Here is a 23488-nt window from a genome sequence, read left to right as displayed (position 1 = left end):
TGCTGCACGTTCTCTGCAGTGCTGTGATGGTGGCCCCCCCTCCTGCTGTTCCCAAGACCTTCTGTCTCCCAAGGGGCATTTCCTCCAGCTGGGCCCCAGGCCTGGACTTCTCTCCCTCCTCCCTCTGTCTCTTGGCTTCCTTCAAGGCCCAGCTAACATCCCATCCTCTACAAGAGACCTTTCCAGACCCCTCTTCATTCTAGAACCTTCCTTCTGTTGATGATCTTTAACAAGCCCAACATACAAATTGTTTGTACACAGTTGTTTGTGTATCGTCTACCCCATTAGACTGTGAGCTCCTTAGAAGCAGACACTGTCTTTTGCCTTTCTTTGTATTCCCAGCACTTAGCACGGTGCCTGGCACGTAGTAGGTGCTTTTTTGTTGTTATTCAGTCATTTTTCAGTTGTGTTTAACTCATGGTGACCCCATTTGGGGTTTTCTTGACACAGATATTGGAGCAGTTTGCTATTACCTTCTCCAAATCATTTTACAGAAGAGGAAAGTGAAGCAAACAGGATTAAATGACTTGCTCAGGGTCACACAGCTAGTAAGCATCTGAAGTCAGATTTGAACTCAGGAAAGAGAGTCTTCTTGGCCCCTGTGCTGCTCTAGCTGCCTGTAACAAATGCTTATTGACCATAGCTCCTCCCAGCCCTCATATACCCATCTTTTTTTTTTTTTAAAGTGAGGCAATTGGGGTTAAGTGACTTGCCCAAGGTCACACAGCTAGTAAGTGCTAAGTGTCTGAGGCTGGATTTGAACTCAGGTACTCCCGACTCCAGGGCCTGCTCTATCCACTGCGCCACCTAGCTGCCCCCTCATATACCCATCTTAAACTCACCATGACCAAAACTGAATTCATTATCTCCCCACTCCTTTCCTTCTTCCTAATTTCCCTGTTCTTGCCGAAGGCACCACCACCCTCTCAGTCACCCCATCGTCATCCTTGACTCTTCACTCTTTCACTCCATGCACCCAATAAATGGCCAGGTCCTCTCTTTTCTGCCTCCACAGCCTCCTTTGCATGTGCTCCTTTCTCTTCTCTGACACTGCCCCTCCCCCTACTCTGCAGGCCCTTGCCCTCATCCCCTCCAGCCTGGACTATTGTAGTAGTCGTTGGCTGGTTGGTTTCCCCTGTCCCATCCATCCACCACTCAGCTGTTCAACTGAACTTCCTAAAGCATCAGTATGACAATGTCACTCCCTCACTCAGTAAGCTCCCATGGCTCCCTATCACCTCCGTGATCAAGTACAAAATCCTCTCCTTGCTGTTAAGAGCCCTTCATAACCGGGTCTCTTCCTACCTTTCCAGTCTTCTTATTCCTTGCTCCCTCCCACTGACTTTATGATGCAGTGGTGTTCTCCTCCAGGAGGACACCTCATCTGTTGTCTTCAGGCATTTTCATGGGCTGGCCCCCCAGGGATAATGATAGTGATGACCTCTCAGAGGTCTTGTGAGAACCTAGGGAGACAATTGTAAAGTGTTTGGCACATGGTAGGCACTTTACAGGTGTTATTATCATCATCATAATTTATTACTATTATTGTTCATTATTATCATTGTTATTATTTCATTGATGAGGAAACAGAGACATAGAAAGGTGAAGTGACATCTCCATAGTGGCACAATTTATCACCAAACAAACATTTATTAAGCATCTTCTCTGTCAGAGGTGGAACTCAGAGTGTAGTGACAAAGGACCCAAGATTCAGAGTCAGAGAGCTTGAGTTTGAACCCATTTACTACCTGTCACTTCCTCCAATCACTTTTCTAGGCCTCAGTTTCCCCATCTGTAAAACAAGGGGGTCCTAAATCCTCAGAGTCTAGGAGCCTAAGCCCAGTGGGTTTTGTACAGCCAACATCTCTACCTCTCTACCCCCTTGTTTCTTCTCCTTGGTCTCATGACTGAGGAGATGATCAGAACACAGAATCACAGGATTTTGTGGGGAATGTAGATGATGGTGACAGACTCTCCTGTGGGAGACCCCTGATCACTTTTCTCAGCTTTACCAAAACAAGAAGTCCCTGGGAATCCTTGCTTTCCTCTCTCTGGACAGCTGGGCACAGAAATGTTAGGTCAGGCAGTGTTGGAGACTTAGTCCCTTCTCCAGCAAGGGGAGGTTGGTGGGGCAGGGAAGTCTTGGGGGCCAGATCCCAATTCTTAGGAGTCTTCCCTCTTCTGGTCCCAGATAAACTGGTGCCCAGGGCTCTTTAGAAGAGGCTCTTTTCTCTAGACCACTCGACTTTAGTCCACCCCTCTCATTTTACAGGGGAGAAAACTGACCTTAGGCTCCCCCAGGGATTAGGCGTCAGAGGTGAGACAGGAAGCCAGGGCCGCTGACTGCAGCTGGAGCTCTTTCCACACATGGTAGGCACTTAGTAAATGTTTGTGGATTAGCTCGATCCAATGGCAGATCTTCCTGAAATTACTCTATATGTGATGGTTCCCAATTGTAGCCCCAAGGGCTTCTCAGAAAAGTAAGGAGGAGGTTGAATGCTATTTCCACTATATCCACTCTAGGGATCAAAGGCTCACAGGGTCCTTATTAGTGTATTTTGCTACATTGTATCTATGTGTGGTTATTCATGTGTCTCCCCAGTTAGAGTGTAATCTCTTTGAGGGCAGGGATTCTTTGCACTTGTACCTGCAGAACCTAGCCTGGTGCCCGGCACTTAATAAATGCCTGGAGATTGAGTGAATGTGATTTTTTGAACCCAACTGTAAAAATAATTGAACTCCTTCAAGTAACAAATGAGGAGGCTAATCCCAGGCTAAATGACTTTCCCAGCATGGTGCAAGTCACAAGTAGCTGGGTGAGGATTTGAACCTGGGTCCTCTGGCTCCAAATCCATTGTCACATGAGAAGAGGGTTAAAAGATGGGCTTTGGCATAAGTAAAAAATCAGATTGAGAGACCCTAGGGGGAAGGCATGGAATGTGAGCAGATTACTTTTCAAAGCAGGTTTAGAAGAGTTTGGGGGGCCTTTCTTCTCTCTTTTCCTTCAGCCCGGATGGCGGCAGCATGGGTAAGGGTCGTGGTCTTTGTACAGCTAGAAAGCTCTGCAGCCACAGAAGAGACCAAAAATGGCATGACAAACAATACAAGAAATCTCATTTGGGCACAGCCTTGAAGGCCAACCCATTTGGAGAAGCATCTCACGCAAAAGGGATTGTCTTGGAGAAAGTTGGTGTTGAAACCAAGCAGCCCAATTCTGCCATCAGGAAGTGTGTGAGAGTCCAGCTGATTAAGAACGGCAAAAAATCACCACCTTTGTTCCCAGTGATGGTTGCTTGAACTTTATTGAGGAAAATGATGAAGTTTTGGTTGCTGGATTTGGTCGAAAAGGTCATGCTGTTGGTGATATTCCTGGAGTCTGCTTCAAGGGTGTGAAAGTTGCAAATGTTTCTCTTCTGGCCTTGTACAAAGGCAAGAAGGAAAGACCAAGATCATAAAAATTGTATGATGTCTTTGTCATAGTAAACAATTTTCGTGTAAAAAAAGAAGAGTTTTGGGGTCTAAAGCAGAGGAAGCCCTGAGGGTCATAGAAGACGGAGCTACCTTCTTCCCCCCAGACAACAAGGAGGCAGAGGGAGCTGGATAATCCTGGCCAGATGTTGGTGCACTTAGAGGCTCAGGCTGCTTAAACACTATTGCCCCCAGGAACGTCTGGAAGGCTAGTCACTGTTTCATCCTTGGAGTGAATAGAGAGAGAGAGAGATGCAAAGGGGAGCAGAGTACTGGGCTTTGTTTCCTCAGCAGTCTTGGGTAGAGGGCAGAATTCAGTGCATCTGGAGTCAGAAGACCTGGGTTCAGGACCTGCCTTTGTGGGACCCAGAGCAAACCAACCCCCTTCTTTGTGACTCAGTGTACAAAAGGATTCCACATCCATTCTCTCAATGGAGCCCTACAAGCCCCTACCCTATCCCCATCCAGGAGAGAGGCAAGGCAGGGGATATGATGCCCATTTTACAGATGAAAAAGTTAAGGCCTGGGCGGGGGGTGGGGGTGGGGACTGACTTGCCCCTGGTTTCACAGAGTTGATGGAGATCCATGCCTCTCCATGTCTCCCAACTTCCAGATTACCTCTCACTGCCTTACTAAAGTTCTGTCTTTAAAGTTTACACCATTTCCTTCTAAGTAGAAGCCTGAAGTGGTGAAGAAATTCTAGATGGGGTGGCAGAGGATCCAGGTTCAAGTCTTCCCTCTGACCGATGAATGTAGTATGCGACCTTGGGCAAGTTCCCATGCTCTGAATCTCAGAGTGAATTGGACTCTTGAAGCTTTAATCTCTCTTTCTTCTCTAACATCCTGTGGCTCTGGGATGATGGACTTTTCATTCCCTAAATACACTCCCTGTACTAACGTGCCCAAATATCACTGTTCTGCCCACTCTCATCCTCATGATGCATGTCCCTGTTGGCCTGGCATTTCCTTTGTGGGAAAAGGTTGGTGTTATCTGTAGGCTGGCAGATTTCCCCACCCACACACCCCCTCATTGACATCATTCTTCAAAACCTTTCTGGGAGACCTTCCCCACTAGTGCAACTGGGGAGGCTAAACTCTGGGGGCAGGAAGGAAGCAGCTGCTGTCAATACCCCCTGAAGAGGGCACTAGCCTGCCTCCCACTGTGCCTTAAAGCAGCAGATAAAAGCAGGGGGGAACAGAGCCCCTGGGCTACTGTTTTAGGCCAGCCTTCCACAGTGCTGTCATAAAATGGAGTGTATTTGAGAGAAAATGGAAAGAAGGGAAGGGGTGGGGGAAGAGAGACAGAGACACACTCAGGTAGATGGAGAGATACAAAGACAGAGACAGAGAGTATAGACAGACAGATGAGGAAAACATAGGAGAGAGGGGAAAGTGGAAATTGAGAGACAGACGAAGACGAGTAATAAAAAAGAGAAGGGGCAAAGAGGAACCGATATATCAATCAACAAGCATTTATTGGGCACCTACTATTTTTCAGGCATTGGGCTAGACTGTGGAGATACAAATATACAAGCAAGGGTCTCCCCCCCCCCCCGCCAAAGCTTATATTCTATAGGGAAAGACAGCATGTGCACGTATAAGTAAATACACAATATGTAAACAGTACTATTGGGGGGAAAGGAAGATGCATTAGTAGATGAACTTTGAAGTAAGCTAGGGATTCTAAGTGATGGAGATGAGGAAATATTAGATTTTAGGCATGGAGGCTGGCTTATACAAAGGCACGGAAATGGGAGATTGAGTGTTATGTATAAGCAATGGCAAAGACTCCAGTTTGCTTGGACTACAAAGTACATAAGAAAGATTTAGAGCCAAGAGGAACCTTAGAATCCATCCATTTCTTCAAGATTAGATCATGAAAAGGGGTCTGAAAGGAAAGGGTAAGAACCTGTGATTGGATGAAGAAAAGGGAAAAGGAGCAGGGAAAGAGAAGCAGATTGCATCAAGCATAGAACACTGTGGTAAGTACCCTCTCTTATTACCCTCTTCTCTCTGTAAAGAGGGAGGCAGTAGCAAAGAGAAGAAAAAAGATTAAGAGAATAGGATCAAGCAAAATGCACAACTAGTGATCATAACTGTGGATGTAAATGGAATAAATTCACTCATTAAATGGATCGCAGAAACAAACAAAAAGATGTCACTCACCAGAAACACTCTTGAAATATGAAGATTCACACACAAAATAGGGAATAGAGAAAATTTCATTATTCTTCAAATGAATTTTTTTTGTGGGGCAATGTGGGTTAAGTGACTTGTCCAGGGTCACACAGCTAGTAAGTGTCAAGTGTCTGAGGCCGGATTTAAATTCAGGTCCTCCTGAATCCAGGGCCAGTGCTTTATCCACTGTGCCACCTAGCCGCCCCCGACTTCTTCAAATGAATTTTTAAAAGTAGGGATATTAATCAGGATCTCAGATAAGACAACAGCAAAAACCCAATTAAAAGACATAAACTGGGAAGCTACATGATGCTGAAGGGTATCCTACACAATGAATTCATGCCAATACTGCTCTACCACTAGGGCAGCAGGCAGATGGCAGAGTGGGAGGTTTGAAGAGAAAAGAAAAGGTTTATAACATCTACCATGGGTAGGTGGGTCCTCAATGCAGGGAGGGAGGAGATGGTATAGAAGTATTGCCTGGTTGTAGTGAGGGCCCAATTGAGGTTAACTGGCATACATCTTAGGGGATCCTGTTATCATGGCTCTGTGATTTCCCCCCACTCTTCATCAGCACAGAGTGGAGGACATAGATGGCAGGAGAAATTCAGGGCTGTCCTTTGGCAAGTGGGGAGCAGCAACAAGGCAAGGGAATATGGGATTTGAGAGCACAAGACAACTATAAGGTAAAGTTTTTGAAGTGAGGAAAATAAAGCCAAAGCAAGATTGAGGGATTGGAAAAGTATTACAAGGTAAAGGGACCAGAAGTCACAGTGAGGGTGAAGGGCAGTTTTTGGTGGAGTAAGCCACAAGATAAGATGAACTGATAGAAGGTTGTTGGTCAGATAAAGGAAATTCAGAGTCCTTGACTCTGATCAAGGTCAGATCAAGAGTCTGACTGTTCTTGCGTGTGACTGAGGTGAAGGTTAGACTGAGGGAATGAATGTTCAACCTGTTCCCTACATATGTGCTGAAGTTCCCTAACATAAGGGCAGGGGTTGGGGCAGAGAGGAAGACTGAGCTTTTATCATTGAGAAAGGATGGAGAATGATATAGGGATCTACAGCCTGAGAAGAGGGGTGGGGGTTGAGAAGGAGCAAGATCAGTTTATCCAGGTGAGAGCCCTGACTGACAGCACAACATGTTTCTGGGCATCTGAGATCCCCGGGGGGTTTCCCTTGAACATCTGCTTCTGTGTTCCTTGGTGGTGCACAGAGGTCCCCAAGAGGACTTTGTTCTTTGGGCCATACTGAAAGCTGCCTGGGGTGCTGGACACAGAGAAGACAGAATATATGGGTGAGTATGACTCTGCCTTTCTCCTCTTTCCCTTCATCCCTCTTTTTCTCTCTATCCTTTCCTTCTTCTTATCCATTCCTCCTTTGTCCCTAAGTATATACTCAGTTCCTCAGCAGCAGGAAGGTGTTCACAGATTCTCTGAGTTGGAAGGACCCTTGGAGGGCATCTGAGTGAGAGTATTCTTTACCATATACTGGGCAAATGGCCACCCAGTCTTTGCTTGAAGACCTTCAGCAATGGAACACTTAGGAGGCAGCTAAGCAGTACAGTGAATCTAGAGCTCTGGGTCTGGAGTCAAGAAGACCTGACCTCCAATCTGGCTTCAGACACTTCTTAGCTGTGTGATCTTGGGCAAGTCATTCAATCTTCGCTCACATCCATTTCCTTCCCTGTGAAATGGGGATAATTTTGTAGTGTTGTTGTGAGGATTAAAGGAAATAATATTTATAAAGTGCTTGGCACATAGTAGGTGCTATATAAATGCTACTCATTATTATTGTTATTGTTTTCCTGAGGTAACCTATTCCACTTTTGGACAGCTCTTGTTGTTAGGGAGATTTTCCTTACATCAAAACTAAAATTGTTTCTTTGCAGTTCACACCCACTGTTTTTAGTTCTGCTTTCTGGGGCCCAGTGTAGCTGCAACCACTGCAGTCTTAGCAGCACTTCAGAGCCTTTTTCTTTGGTCACCTAAGAAGGAAGGAAACAAACCCCGATTAAGCACCTACTCTGTGCCACCCGCTGTGCTAAGCTCTTTACAAATGGTGTATTTGATTCTCCCCCACAGCCTGGGAGGTAGGAGCTGTTCCAGCCTGGTCAGAAGTCATGGAGCTCAGGCACCTCCCAGGCACAGAGGGGCATGAGATGTAGCCCAGCCTGGAGGAGCATTCCCATTGATGTTTCCCTTTCCTCTCTGGGGATGCTCCCCTAGGGTGCTCCCAGTGCCAACCCCCAGGGGACGGCCCAATTCCCATCTCTTCCTATGACCATGCACAACTCTGCTACATCCTGAGAAAATCTGGCCTTGCACACTCTCCACTTAAGCTGCCTGCTCCCACTCTTAGACAATCTTCAACAAAAGTGTGTCCCCACCCTATACCCCTGTTTCACAATCACAGAATTGTAGACTGACAGAACTCAAAGAGACCCAGTGGTCAACTTGGCTACTAACTCCTCCATCTTACCGAGGGGGAAGTTGCATCTCACGGGGTCAGCATGGAGTTGGAATGAGGACCCGGCAGTTTCTCTGAGGCCACTGGGAAGATGAAGACCAGTGTGTGTGCACAAGGGTGTGGAATCAGGATGGGAGGGAGGTGGGGAGGAGATGTGGCCCTGCCCCCAGGCCTGTGCCTCACCTTTGTCAGAAGCCTTCATTTCTCTGAGCCTTCTTTCTCATTCCCTCCTTCTGGTCTTCCTTCTGCACCTCGCTTCTGTCAGCCGGGCTCAAAATAAGAAAAAGTATTTAAATGGAAGGAGATAGAAGGGGCTGGGCCTTTCATTCTCCACCAGACTGTGAGTGCCAAGAGGACAGGGCAGGAGGCTCAGCTGAAGGCCAGATCTCCCCCAGCGGCCCACCCAGGGCTCTCTCTGCACAGAGAAGGAGCTAAAGCAGCGGGTGTCTGGGAAAGACAACAAAGGTGCTTTTCTGCACCCAACCCCAGCAGATTCAAAGGCCTAGGGACCAGCTGTGGTGCCTTCTTGCTCAAACACTGCCAAGCGCCAAACGACTTGGAAACTCCACATAAAACTGAATTATAAGATAACAAACACCACGCAGATGTCGGCTTTGAGGATTTTTATTTTTATTTTTTAAACCCAACGAATGCCAAGTCTGTGAACAAAGCTGGGAGGAAGGGAGGGAGCGGAGGAACCATGGGGAGCCAGAGAGCCTGGGAATGGGAGTGGTGGGGGCTCTGGTGGAAAAAGGATTCACTGGGGAGCCAGTGCTCCTCCTCCTCCTCCACTCCCCAGCCTCCAACCTGACCAGGCAGTTTTAGGGCCGGGCTTGTGGGAGGAGGGGCCTCTCCCTCTCATCCTCCATAGAATGTCCGAGCTGGGAAAGAACTTTGAGCACAAAATGCCTGAGCCAGGAGGGATGGCAGAACACAGAACACAGAATGGCAGAGCTCGGAGGGCCCGTCAGTTTGCCTTCCTAGTCTGATGAAACACGCCTCCTTGCTTGTACTGTGTGGTCCAGTCAAACTGGACTTTTTGCCGTCCCTATCCCACAATACCTTGCTTCCCACCTCCGTGTCTTTGCAAAGGCTGCCTCCCATGCCTGGAATATGCTCCCTCCTGACCATCATTAAGAAACAGAGAGTTAATCATATGTTCTGAGCTACAGAGCCCTTGGGTGTGTCCTGGAGAGATGCTGGGACTAGCCAGAGGGCTCTTCCAAGGCTGCCTTTGGGGTGGCTAAGCAGGGGGCAGGGCTGAACACTGAATGGGGGTTGGTCTGATTTGGGAGCTCTTAGTCTAATTAATCAATCATAATAATAGGTAGCATTTGTCTCCCTCGTTTAAAGTTTGCAGAACACTTACCAGACATTTTCTCTTTGGGTCCTCACATCAATCCTGTGAGATGGGTGCTATTATCTCCATTTACAGGTGAGGAAACTGAGGCTGAAATAAGTGATTTGCTCAAAGTCACTCAGGTAGTGAATGTCTCCCATGGGATTTGAACTTAGTTCTTGATTCCAAGTCTCATGTGGAACAGAAGTCAAGGGATGGGGAGATGATAACTGTGTTCTTCCCACTTCTGTGTAGCATTTTCTTTGAACCTGGCAAAGAGCTTGTAAGGCAGGAGTAAACCAGTATTGCTACGCCCTCCCATTTTACAAGGAGCAAAACTGAGGTCCAGAGGGGGAAATAACTTTCTCGGGGTCATAAAGCTTCCAAATGGCAGAGCCAGGACCTAGATTGACATCTCCAATTGCAGTGTTCTTTCTATTTTGACTGGCTACTTTTGGAGAAAGCCCCTGTTTCAACTGAGTGATTGCCTTCTGGGCAGTGACTGATATGTCACCAAATATGGGAATGTGACAAAGTAGCCACGAGTCAGCTTGGTGGTGCTGTTGGTTAGAGCATTGAAGTCAGAGGGACCTGAGTTAGAATCCTGCCTCAGATACTTCCTAGCTGTGTGACCTTGGGCAAGTCACTTAACTTGTTTGCCTCAGTTTCCTCAATTGTAGAATAGGATTATTAATAGCACCTGCCTCCCAGGGTTGTCATAAGGATCCAATGAGATAGCAGGTAAAGATCTTAAAGTGCTCTATAAATGCTAGCTTGTTATTATAAAGTGGTGCTGCAGTGGATAAAGCAATGGGCCTAGAGTCAGGAAGACTCATCTTCCTGAGTTCAAATCCAGCTTCAGACACTATCTGTGTGACCCTGGCTAAGTCACTTCACCCAGTTTGTCTCAGTTTCCTCATCTGTAAAATGAGCTGGAGAAGGAAATGACAAACCATGCAGTGTCTTTGCCAAGAAAATCCAGAATGGGGTCATGGAGAGTCAGGCACAGCTGAGAAACAACTGAAGAAATAATGTCCAGGATAAGCAAGTGATGGTAGGACTGTCCTCTGCCCCTGTCAGACCACAGTGGGAGGGCTCGGTGCCCTGTGGGAGGGCTGGGATGAGCTGGACAATGTCTAGAGGAGGACAACCAGGCTGCGCAGGGATCTGTTGAAGGGAATGAGGATGGTGAGCCTGGAAAAGGAGCACTGTTGTAAGCTATAAGGGCTGTTAATGGGAAGAAGGGTTAAATTCAGGGACCCATAGGGGCCCCAAGTCCAGTTTTACCTTTTAGGTAATGAGCTCCTTGTCATGACAGGTGTCTCAGTAGAAGCCTGATAATCCCTCTAGCAGGGTGTGTGTGTGTGTGTGTGTGTGTGTGTGTGTGAGTGTGACTGTGTGTGCATGTGTACTGTGGATGGCATTCCTGCTTGGAAAGGGCTGGACATCCTTCAGTGTACTTTGCAGCCCTGGGAGGGGAAGGTTCCATGATCCTCAGCTGCTTGGTGAGGCAGGTTGGAGGGGGAAGGGGAAAGAGGGAGCACAAGGGGACGAAGGGGCTTAGGAAGACCATGGCCACCTCCATTTGGCACTAAGTGCATCTCTCAGGTCACACCCAAAAACCCCAGCACCAGTTCTGTGGAAATGTACTGAGCTTGCCTCCTCGGTCACTGTGTGTGTGTGTGTGTGTGTGTGTGATGTCAATGTTGATGGGCCCATCCTGGGGGCCAGAGCCCTCCCTCTCCTCCTGCTCTGCAGAAACAGTGTGACATGGAGGCTGTCTTCTGTGATGAGTTAGAGAATCACAGACTTGCCAATGGGTTGTCCATGCTGGAAATGACCAACACTCTCATTTTACACAAAGAACCTAAGGGCACAATGCTTGGGCATGTGGCACTTCTAGAAAAAAAAAATCAGGGGTTCAAGATACTCTGTGGGTCAATATCCACTTCCAACTATGGCTTAGGAACCCCCACCAATGTGTGTATTTTTACTAGTCAGACAATGTGATTAAATAAAATCTTTTGAGGTCAAAATGATTAAGGAATAGACTGGAGGGTATAGCGAAATGGAAAGGAAGAAAGGTAGAGGGACTGGAGATGTTTAGGGAAAAGGCCATGTGCCGTAGTGGAACAATGATTTAGGTTTTGGAGTTGAAGGACATGATTTCAAATCCTGCCTTTTACATTTACCACCTATGAGGCTTTGGGCAGACTCTCTGGACTTCAGTTGCTTCATCTATAAAATGAAGGGTACTAGATAAGCCCTAAACTCCCTTTCCATTCTCATTCTGTGATCCTGTGTTGAAAGTGAAGCCCACAGAAGGGAAATGATTTGCCTGAGGTCACATAGCTGGCAACTCAAACCTACATTTTTGAATCAAATCAATTCTATAAATATTCATGAAGCACTTGCTTCATGCAGAGCACAAGGCAGAGATTCCTTGTGGTAAGACCTGGCTTACTGTGTGCCTTTGGGAAGGTTACTTAACCACTCTGGGCCACCATCTTCCTCTCTCCTAAAGCAGAAGGGATGGAGACAACGCTGCGCTGCGGTGGGGTCTGTACTGAGGACTCAGAGACTAAACTTTCAGTCCCACCAGGAACAAAGAGATTGGGGCTAAACCTGGATTTCACTGATCTAGTGAATTCCCAAGTAAAGGAACTCCCTTTGCCAGCGCAGCTTAGTACATTCTCTGTGACTTATGGTCTTAGGGAGTTGTCCAGAGCCCTGAGAAGTTAAATGGTTTGTTCAGTATTACACAGCCAAGAATGGCTCTGAGGCCAGTTCCATCCCCTCCACTCTAATTCCCTCCCTCTGAGATGGAGATGCTGGAATAGACCCTTTTTAGCTGAGTGAGTGGCCTTGGGCAAATCAATTCCTTCTCGGTGTCTCAGTTTCCTCCCCTGAAAAATCGAGACAACACTGTGTCCCTCTCCCCAGCCCCCTGGGGTTCTGCAGCAAGGAGAAAAGTGCTTTGCAAGTCTTAGAATGTCAGGGACATCATCATCACCAAATTGTTATTAACCGGTGGCAATGGAGAGATGGGGACCCGCGCTCGGCACATCCCTGCATTGTGGCACGCAAGTCTTAAGCCACTGGGAAATGTGTTTTCCCGGAGCCTTTCACCCTAACAAGATTCACTAACAACCTCGGAGAAAATTGGAACATGCTGGCATCGTTCAGGGGCTGATGAAATTGCTGATTAGGCATCCTTATGCTCAGCACCCCTAGGTCTGGAGAGCTCCAGGGAAGGACTCATCCTCTCACCTAGGGGGATGTGTGTGTGTGTGTGTGTGTGTGTGTGTGTGTAGGGGAGCCAAGAAAGTGTATGTATGTGGGTGTGGAGGGGGACCAACCCATAAAACATCTGGCCCCTGCTCTTCCTTTCAGTGACAGAAGAATACCTGGGTCTCTGGGGAGCCCAGGGAACAGATGTGGTTGACAAAGAGCAGTTTGTTAGTGGGATAAATGCCTGCCTGTCTGGGGGAGGAGAGAGGGGGAGGGGAGACAGATAGAAGACCTAGGGGGAGGGGAGGAGGATGGAGGACTGAGAGGGGGCAGGATTGTGAAATGAGGTTCTGAAGTAATGAGAGGTTTATGTGTGGGCAGCAAGAAGCAATGGTCATGTTCTTGCTCTTGCTGCTGCTGTTGCTAAGGGGAGCTGGAGCTAGGGCTTCAGGCACCTAGGGCAAAATTAAGGAGTGAGAGGAAGGGAGGAGTAGCTAAGTTCTGTCCTTCCCAGCTCACTTTGGAAGCAGCATGGGGACAGAGGGCACAGGCTCATCAATTTAGATCAGGGCGGGAACATCAGAGGGCACCATCTGACAGAAGAAGAAATAAGAATCCCAGGCAGGTTAAGTCACCTTGGGTCTGAGATTTAGAAGGTAAATTGATCTCAGGAGCTCCCATTTGACGGATGAGAAAGTGAGCTCAGGAAGTTAAATGACTTAGCAGATATCATACGTGACTTATTTGAATGCAGGGCCTCTGGCTCAAAATCCAGCCCCTTTCCATTACTTGGGGGAGTTGGGACTTGGGAGGCCAGGTGTTTGAAGGATCCAGGGCATGTCATGCTGAAGGTGGCTGTAAGTCAGATGCTGGACCTATTGGGCAAGAGGGAGAGGAACTAGGAGGTCCAGGGATGAGAGCTACATGGATCTGGGCAGAGTGGGATGAACCTGGAGGGAGAGAAGGGGTGGTGAGAGAGGGAGTGGCAAAAAAGTGACCATGGAGAGCAAGGAGAATGGGAGAGTGCTCTCTCCTCTGTTTGCCTTGGTGAACCGGTCAGTGGGAGGGAAGATATAACCAACGAGAGAGAGAGAGAGAGAGAGAGAGAGAGAGAGAGAGAGAGAGAGAGAGAGAGAGCGAGGGCTTCCACATCTCCAAAAGAAAATTGGGTTTTGATGACTGACCAGCAGAAGCAGTCAATTATGCAACAGGCATTTATTATGCATCTCCTTGTGTACCAAAGAAGGAAGAAGTGTGAGACAAAGAGAAACAGACTAAATGGAAGTTTGTTAATTGAGGAGAGGGATGGCTGGGGTGGGGGGGCGCACAATGAGACATGTATTCTTGGGCGGAGCCAACGTGTTGATTTTCCCCCTTGACTTTATTTGTTACAAGGGGCTTCTTCTTGGGGGATTGAGGAATGGTGTTAGTGAGTAATGATGGATATACAAAAAGAGATTATCCATAAAATATTTAAAAATGCACTGAAGAATCCAGAAATGTGCACAAGGGGACACAATTTTGTTACTACCTTGTTAAATTTCACCTGGCGGCATATTTTTTCTTTTAAAAACCAAATTGCACATAATAGGGGTCTACAATTTCTTACAGAACCTCCTTCTTTGTATATTGGAATGTTTGTGTTTGTTGATGATTGTTCATTTCAAAATATAAAGAAAATCTTCTGGAAAAAAGGAAGAGTCTTCCAAGGAACACAGTGGAGAAGTGAGGGCAGAAGAAAATAGGGTTGATTTTATTATTGGGGTAGGGGAGGATCAGCAGCTGCTAGTACCCATTCTTGCCTCCTTCATTGTTCCTACACTGATTAGTAGGTATAAATCAAGGTCTTTCTTTTGGGCTAAGAAAAAAAATCAACTCTATGAGGGATGCGTGTTTAGGCAGACATTTGTCTGGAAAGGATCTGGGGGGTCTGAGTGGACCCCAAGCTCCACATGAGTCAGCAGGGTGATTTGACAACCGTAAGAGCTGATGGGATACCTTAGGAAGAGTGGATCTCCCACTGGCTCTAGCCCTGGTCAGCTCCCATCTAGAGTAGGACTATATTCAGTTCTGGGTGCCAAAAGGCAGGTATTGGCTGAAAAGTGTCCAAAGGACAGCCTCCAGGATAGGGAAGGGCCTTGATTCTATAAAATATGAGAATCAGTAGAAGGAACAGGGTGCGTGGATCCTGGAGAGGAGACCATTGGGAGGAAAGGCAGGCAAGGCATCAACACAAGGGTTAGAGCCCTGCCTCTCTGAATATTGGCACCCACTTGGCCAAAGCCCCAGCTGTACCATCTGACTTCCTACTCTAGTGGGCAGTACAACGGAATGAGGATCCAACATTCACCAGCTCATTTGGACAGATCAGGGGATTTAGAGCAGGAGGGAAGGAATTAAGCATTCATTAAGCTCCTGCTATAGTCAGGCACTGTGTTAAGGACTTTCCAAATATTATCCTCATAACAGCCCTGGGAGGTAGGTGCTGTTATCATCATCATTCCTATTTTACAATTGAGGAGACCGAGCCAAACAGAAGTCAAGTGACTCACTCAGCAGCCTGGAGACTGGCAGGGAAGCCCAGTAAAAAGCAGAGCTATCACACCCAGCAGAAATGATGCAATGGAGAGCATACATGACACTCAGCAGAGACAGTGTTGAACAGCCTGAGGGTATAATCAGAGGAACTCAAAGGCTCTGTAACATCAGAGGTTTGTGTCACCTTGGCTCTGGTGTGTGTGTGTGTGTGTGTGTGTGTGTGTGTGTGTGAGCTGAACTATTATGTTCCTGGCATGTGTTCACTCTCCATGTCCACGTCCCTTGTCTTGCTATGTGGTTTAATTAAATGTCTATTGCTATGAACCAACATATTCCTTCTGGCCGAGTAGTAAAAGTTAACACATGATGGGGGCTCTTGAGCTATAGTGTTGAACAGTTGCTGACTTCTTAAGTGCCTTGAACCTGGAAGAGTTTTTGGGTCCTACATGCAGAGCACCCTCAGGTGCTATAAAGAGGCTATTAAAGAAATAGATGAATGAACAAGGAGATGGGCTTGTTATTTGGCAATGGGGAGGCATGGGAGATATGCAGCCTGTGTGCTCAACCGCTATCTATGGAAGGTGCTCCTATGGAGGACTAAGAAGGGGTGGTAGCCTGTGCCATTGGAGGGGCTACCTACCTCGGTGAGGCCCCAGATTCATTAAAATATCAAAGCGAGGGGCAGCTGGGTGGCACAGTGGATAGAGCACCAGTCCTGAAGTCAGGAGGACCTGAGTTCAAATCCAGCCTCAGAGACTTGACATTTACTAGCTATGTGACCCTAGGCAAGTCACTTAACCCCAATTGCCTCACCAAAAAAAAAAATATCAAAAATGAGAAGGCTGTCCATCTCTGATTCTTCCCGATCATGTGGAAGCAACCTTGACCTCTCAAAGGTGATGCCAGGGGAGTATAATTTTGTCAGGATCTACTGTGCTGGAAAGGTTTTGGGGGTGAGTGTAGTAAAAGTATTTTCCAGCCAAGTATTAATATGGCTAAGCATAGTTACTCCCCTGAAGGCTGGCCATTGGGGGTGTTTTGTTTTGTTTTTGTGTTTTTAACCACCAGCTCCCCACGAAGGGGCCTGAGAGTTGTCTTGGTGGAGGCAGAGCAGTTCCAAGCAGATGAAACCACACTACAAAAGGCTCCCAATTCTAGGATGCTTTACAGGTTACAAAGTGCCTCCTTAAAAAAACAACTCTGGGAGATGAAGAGTGTGAAAAGAATTATTTCCCCCATTTTATAAGAAAAAAAATGAATCTCAGAGAGGGCCATGACTCCATTATAGTTAAACAGCTAGGATTTGGACTTAGGGCTTCTGCTTTTTAACTACAGTACCTGCCATGAAATCATGGGGTTTGGGGAATAATCATTGAAGAAATGACTATATAGAGCTCAGTGGGGCAGAGCCATAACTGGGAGTGTTTTCACAAAAATATCTGGGCAAGGAGGAGGCACAGTGGTTCAGTGGGCAGGTAGACAGTCTACCCATTGATGGCAATCATGCCTGTATAGAATAATAATTAATAATTACAATAACAATAATAACAACTAGAGCTTATAGAGCACATTAAGGTTTGCGAAGTGCTTTATCACTATCATCTCATTGGATCCTCACAACAACCCATTCTACAGATGAGGAAACAGAGACCAATAGTTTAAGTGACTTGCCCAAGTTCACACAGCTAAGTTGAGTCTGATGCAAGAGATCAAATTCATGGGGGCGGCTAGGTGGTGCAGTGGATAAAGCACCGGCCCTGGATTCAGGAGGACCTGAGTTCAAATCCAGCCTCAGACACTTGACACTTACTAGCTGTGTGACCCTGGGCAAGTCACTTAACCCCCATTGCCCTGCAAAAAAAAAAAAGAGATCAAATTCAGGTCTTATTGACTCTGGGTCCAGGACTCTATCCATTATGTTGTTGTTGTTTGTCCTTCATTCTCTCTCTCTCTTTTTTTTTTTTTTTTTTAGTGAGGCAATTGGGGTTAAGTGACTTGCGCAAGGTCACACAGCTAGTGTTAAGTGTCTGAGGCCAGATTTGAACTCAGGTACTCCTGACTTCAGGGCCGGTGCTTTATCCACTGCGCCACCTAGCCGCCCCTTTTCCTTCATTCTCAAGAGGACCATGACATCAGGAGGTGATGTCATGACTTGAACTGAATTGGATTTAAGTGAGGAAGGGCTTTGTAAAGTCACCAACCTCAATCTCTCCTCCAGAGCCATTGGGGTCCAGTGGCAAGATATATATCAGCAACACTGGAGATGACTTCAGATGTTTAAGGTAATTGGGGTTAAGTGACTTGCCCAGGGTCACACAGCTAGTAAGTCACTGTTACCCATGCAGGGGAGGGTCTTACCTTCAAGCCTATGGGAATTGGGAAAGAAGGTTGACTCTTGGAGAAGGTACCACAGTAACAGGGCAGTTATACTACGGCCAGCAGAGGACTTCTAGGTGAGGGGGGAGTTCTAGGTGAGAGGAAGTGTCCCCTCTGAATGGGAGTGCCCTGGGGCTAAGCCCCATCTTAGTTATGGTTTTGATGTGAATTATTATACATTTGAGTATGATTCCTGTCCCTTTCTGGGTCTTAATTTCCCATCTGTGAATAGAGGCAATGGACCAGATCATCTCTTAGGGTCCTTCTCGCTCCACAGGCTTCAATTCTTTATTTCCCTGGTGAAAGGGAAAGAGAAGTTGTTATTGCTATGAAGAAAGCCCCAGGACTCATGGGATCTGGCTAGTCTCCTTCCAATTTCCCCAGTCTCTCTCACCAGAACCCCCACCTCCCCATGTCTCATCGCAGTCCCATTCTGGTGTGAGACCCCATGACCCCTGAAGGGGCTTCTCGTTCAGGTCCTGTGTTCCCCCCAGACATCTAAAGCCTACAGGAGGCAGGGGAGGTTGGAGGTCAATACCTCCTCCCAAGTCCCCTGGACGGGCAGACACTGGGGAGGCTCAGTGTCTGAGCACAGTGCCCAGGGCAGGGTCCTGGTCTCGTTCTCGTCTATAGGGAGGAGAAGAGAGCCCTCCACACAAGTGCTTTGCTTTGCTGAAAAAAGAAGGTAAAAAATGAACCATCATATAATATTGGTATGAATAATTTAGTTCTGTTTGTGAAGAGATTGATTCTCCAGTAAAGCTGTGTCACACCACGTTTATAAATATCGGCTCTGGCCGGGAAGCGGCTGCTTCTCCCGTCGCTCAGCGCCACCGTGAAGCAAGCGCGATAAATAAGGTTCTTGGTGAGCCAGCCTTCTCCCTGGCTGGCCCCCTCCTTGGCTCTCTCCTGGGCCTGCCGGAAGTACTTGAGTGGCTCCTAATAATCATATCAGTAATAATAACAATCTTTCACCGGGGAGCCCGATTTTTTATTAGTGGGATGAGCGAGCACATTGATGAAACCACAGGTGCCCGAGGTATTGAAGGACAGGGAAATAACAAAAATAATTCATATTTCCAGGTCACTTTCACTATCAGGGCAGGCTCGAAAACCACTTTTCTTACAATGACCCTGGGAGGCAGGAGAGTTACAAATCAATTATCCCCACCTTCGAGTGGAGGAAGGTCAGGCTCCGAAAGAAGTGACTTATTTAGGGTCATCTGGATAGTGTCATGGTCAAGAATAGGAATGAACCTTAAAACTCATACAATCCAACACTCATTTTACAGATAAAGGAATTAAAATTGGGGGAGTGGTTTACTTAGGATCATACAGCTAGAGCAAAGAGAGACCTTAGAGAATGTCTAGCACAACACTCCATTATGAATGAGGAAGAGGCCCAGAAAGGTGACTAGCCCAAGGTCACACAGATGGTAAGTGGCAGGGCCCAGATTCAGAGCTGGGAACTCAATGAACACTTATCATGTCACTGACCTAGGCGCTGGGGAATCCATGGCAAAAATGAAACAAATTATTTCTTACCCTCAAGGAGCTCACAGTCAGATCAGATGAAGTCTCCAAAAGATTCACACAGAATCAGAGGTTTTGATGTGAGTGCAGAGGGTGGGTGCTCCAACCCAGATAGGTTCCCCCACCCACCCCCATAAATCCATTTTCCCTCCTTGAGTCAGTCTGAAGCCACACTGTTCATAGCTTGGCTGTTGCTTGTTTTCCTGCTATAAGATGAAGTATTGGAGGGGAGCAAAGATTGGGAGAGTGAGCCATGATCTAGATTTCATAGCAGAGTTTGCTGGTGGGCAAGACCTGTGAGTAGAGACTTGGCTTGGCAGTCAAGGTTTCAAGGAAGGGAGCAAGTGTTCATTGGCTATGCCAGCTAAGATTGTAAACTCCTTGAGGGCAGGGGCTGTCTTTGACCTCTTTTTTGTATCCCCGGTACTTAGCACAATGCCTGGCGCAGAGTAGGTGCTTAATAAATATCGATTGATTGATTGGAAGTGAACTACTTTTAAGTTGGAGTCCACTACTGCTAAGGATTGAGGTGATATAGGGGAGAATGTGCCTCAAGTATGGGGGTATGTTTGCATTTATGTTCTTGTTGTATCTTCTCACTAAATATCTTTTTTGTAAAAGTTAATTGATTCTGGGGTAGCTAGGTGGTGTAGTGGATAGAGCACCAGCCCTGGATTCAGGAGTACCTGAGTTCAAATCCAGCCTCAGACACTTAACACTTACTAACTGTATGACCCTGGGCAAGTCACTTAACCCCAAATTGCCTCACCAAAAAAAAGTTAATTGATTCTAATTAGTTAAACGATAGTGGGACACTAATTATTGGATCAATTAATCAATAATCTTAGGGACATAGTAACTTTAACTGTCAATTGACATTGGGAAGAAGATTGGAATTGAGGCTCAAGCCAATAGAATTAGAAAGATACTCCAACCCCTCAGGGGTATCCTGAGCTTCTCTCTGGGGGCCCGAATTCATCAGTGTGAATGTGAGCATCTCCATGGGTTATATTTTCTTGAAGACCTCTAATGACAGGGAACTCACTATCTCCCTAGGCAGCTCATGCTACTTTTGAACATCTCCAATTATTAGGAAATGTTTCCTCATTGAGCCGTCTCCTTCTTTGCTGCCTGTACCCACTGCTTCTGGTTCTGCCTCTGGGGAGAGAGGGAACAAGACTCAACCCTTTTCTATGGGTCTGCCCTTCAGATACTGGAGGATGGCTATCACATTCCTCTGGAGTCTTCTCTCTAGTTCATTATAAACACCTAAAGTTCCTTCAATAGATTTTTGCATGATGTGGGATGCATGCCCTCTCCCATCAGTGGCACCCTCCTCTGCCTGCCTTCCAGCTTTCCAACAACCTTCCTAAAATATAGCCCCCATAGCTGAGTGTACCTACTGTAATTTGGGTAGAGTCCAGTGGGATGACCATTCCCGACTCTCTATGATGCAAACTGAGACTGGATAAGAGGCAGCTGCTGGAGAATCTTACATCATTGGGAAACCATGTCGTGAGTCTTTAATCAAGTCATTTGGCCCAGATTCTTCCCAATCTGACCATTTTTGAGTCAAGTCAATCATGCTAAGATACTAGCAGTCATTCCTGGGACGGGGGAGGGGGGCATAGCACACAACACATATACAAATATGTGCAAGATAATTGTAATGGGGAGAGTGCTCACACCTTGTGAGATCAGGGGAGGCTTCCTGGAGGAGATGGCACCTGAGCTAAGCTTAGAAGAAAGGAAGGAAACACATTTATTAAATGCCTGCTAGGTACCAGTCACTGTGCTAAGAATTTGACAAATATCTCATTTAATCTTCACAATCATCCTGTGAGGCAGGTGCTATTATTATCCACATTTTTACAGTTGAAGAAAATAAAGCAGGAAGAGGTTAAGTGACTTGTTTAGGGTCACACAGCTGGATTTGAACTCAAGTCTTCCTGACTCTAGGCCCAGTGCTGTATCCACTGTGGCATCACCTAGCTGTTCTTTTGAAGGAAGATAAAAAATAGGATTCTCAAATGCAGAGGATGGAGTACAACCCAGATTGATCCCAGAATCAAAGCATCTTCTACCACATTACAGAAAATAGGGATAAATTTGAAATCTTGAATTTGGGCTCAAAAAAAAAATTGCAAAGCATGGAAGGATCTAGAGTGGCTAAGCCACTGAGGTTTGGGAGAGAGGCAGAGCTAGCGAAGGACTGGTAGGCTCATTCTAGGACAAATTGCACAGCTGTGTTGAGTTGACCCCGACTGGTGTGTGGTTTCTGGGTATTGTCTGATAATCGGTATGATCAGTCCATTCAATCCTCAGTGTTAACAGTGAGCTCGGAGTGGAAGAATCCAAGCTGGAGGTTGGGAATCGGAGAAGAACAGCAGGGGCTTCACCCAGAACGACCAGGGTATTTGTAATTTATTTAAGGTAGCTTATTTTTAGGACAGGCTTTAAAGCTGGCGCATTCTGGTCAGACCGACAGAGCTCTCACAGGAGCTACTGTGCAGTCATCGTTATCATTGTTGTTCGGCCTTCGTTCTCAGAGAACATTGTGAGGGGGATGCCGGGACTTGGATTTGAGTGAGGCATTGCTGCTCACAGCGGTCAGCCTCACTTGCTCTTCCAGAGGCACCAACGTCATCAGGGAGATGAAAGTCAATGAATAAGTGGCTGCTGGGTGAGAGAAGTCCTTCGAGATCTGTAGAAGATGGTCTTGGTGGTTTTGTCTTCTCTGCTGCAGTTTGCCTTGCCCCGGGAGGGTAATCCTGTATTGGACATCGGTGTGATTCGCTGTCAGGCCTTGTATTGCCTGAGAGTCCAGACCCAGAGCTCATGAGAGAGGGGACATGATGGATGATGAGATGTCCTTCCAAGTCAGCTGCAGAGACACACACATGATACCTCATGACTAAGCACAATCTCCTGTCATCATAGAAGATTACTCTTGACTGAGCATCTTCATGACTGGCTGTGATGCTTGGACCACCAGCCCTGTTCCCCTCTTGGGAAGTGACCTTTGTCAGGAAACAGTTTACTCTGGGGCCTTTGGCCTCTGCCGGCCAGTCTTCATCCATCTTTGCCTGAAGGTCCTGCTTAAAGCTTGGCAGGGGGACACAGAGGAATCGTAAGGAGCTAATTTTACAAACCCATTGATTGCTCTTGTTAGCAGGCTCATTCATTAAACAGAGATCTATACTGATTGATAATGCAGCAGGATCAATGACATGTCTTTCCTCCAGCCAGGAAGAGACAGATGGCTGGGGAGCCGGGAGGGGCTGGGAAAGGTCACCCTGAATGGCAAACCCAGCCCTGGTTCCCAGCATCCCTCGAGCTGCCCCCTGGATCCGAGGGGCCCTCTTCTGTGTGGTTAGTGAGTTTGGCCCATGTGGCTTACTCACCACACGATCCTGAAGAAAGGGACAAGATCCTTTAATTCTGGAGGAGAGGGAACTTGTAGTTCTCGATGATATGGATGAGTCCTCGAGTTCTAGGAACCAGCAGGGAAAGAATGGGGGAGCTGGAGTCAGGAAGAAATGGGTTCCAATCCCACCTCAGATATTTCTTGGCTATGTGACCATGAGCAAATTGCTTGATCCCTCTGAGCCTCAGTTTGCTCATCCGTAAATTGGAGAAATCTATCTGAAGTACCCATTTCACAGAGGGCTGTAAGGTCTCAAGGAGACAAGACTGTACAGTGTTTGGCAAATACATATGTCATCAGAGTAGGATGATAAATTTGGAGCTGGGACTTCAGAACCCATCTAGTCTTCTAGATAAGCCAAGTCTTTTTATAGATGGAGAAACTGAGGCTCAGGGAGGTTAAGTGGAACCAGGAGGAGCTGTAGACTCTGTCTAGTACATCCCTTCATTCTGTAGAAGCTACAAAAGAGAGAGGGGAGGGGACTTGGCTAAGATTTCAGAGCGAGTCAGTAAAAAGAAGACTTGAATCATATCCTCCTCTGACACTTATGGGTAACTTTGGGAAAGCCACTTGACCTCCGAAGGCCTCAGTTTCTCCTCTTGTAAAATGATGAAATTGACTTCTTCCTGATATCTACTCTTAAAGGGTCCTTCAAGGCAACCCCTGCTTTGGAAGTAAACTCAGGCCAAGTCTGGGGACAGCTCCCTCCCACAACCCCAAGAGCCCTACTCAACACAGAAGGGAAAGAAACTCTTGGATAGGACCGAAACATTGTCCACGTTGGACAAAGGCTAACACCCCTCTACCCCAGGTCTCTATAGGTCCTAGGGGAGGGGATCTGGCAAGGAAGAAAGAGCCTCTGAGAGCCTGGGCGCAAGTCTTGGTGCTCCCACTTGTGACCAGATTACCCCAGCTCTACCCACCCCAGCC

The 23488-nt window shown here is 46.9% G+C and overlaps 1 pseudogene; it reads left to right on the top strand.

Annotated features, from left to right (window-relative positions):
- The first annotated feature begins 3024 nt into the window (after nt 1-3024).
- On the top strand, nt 3025-3479 carry LOC122735943 (annotated as a pseudogene).
- The last annotated feature ends 20009 nt before the right edge of the window (nt 3480-23488 follow it).

Source organism: Dromiciops gliroides, chromosome 1, assembly GCF_019393635.1.
Source record: "Dromiciops gliroides isolate mDroGli1 chromosome 1, mDroGli1.pri, whole genome shotgun sequence".
Classification (NCBI taxonomy): Eukaryota; Metazoa; Chordata; class Mammalia; order Microbiotheria; family Microbiotheriidae; genus Dromiciops; species Dromiciops gliroides.
This window is presented reverse-complemented; position numbering and strand designations above follow the sequence as displayed.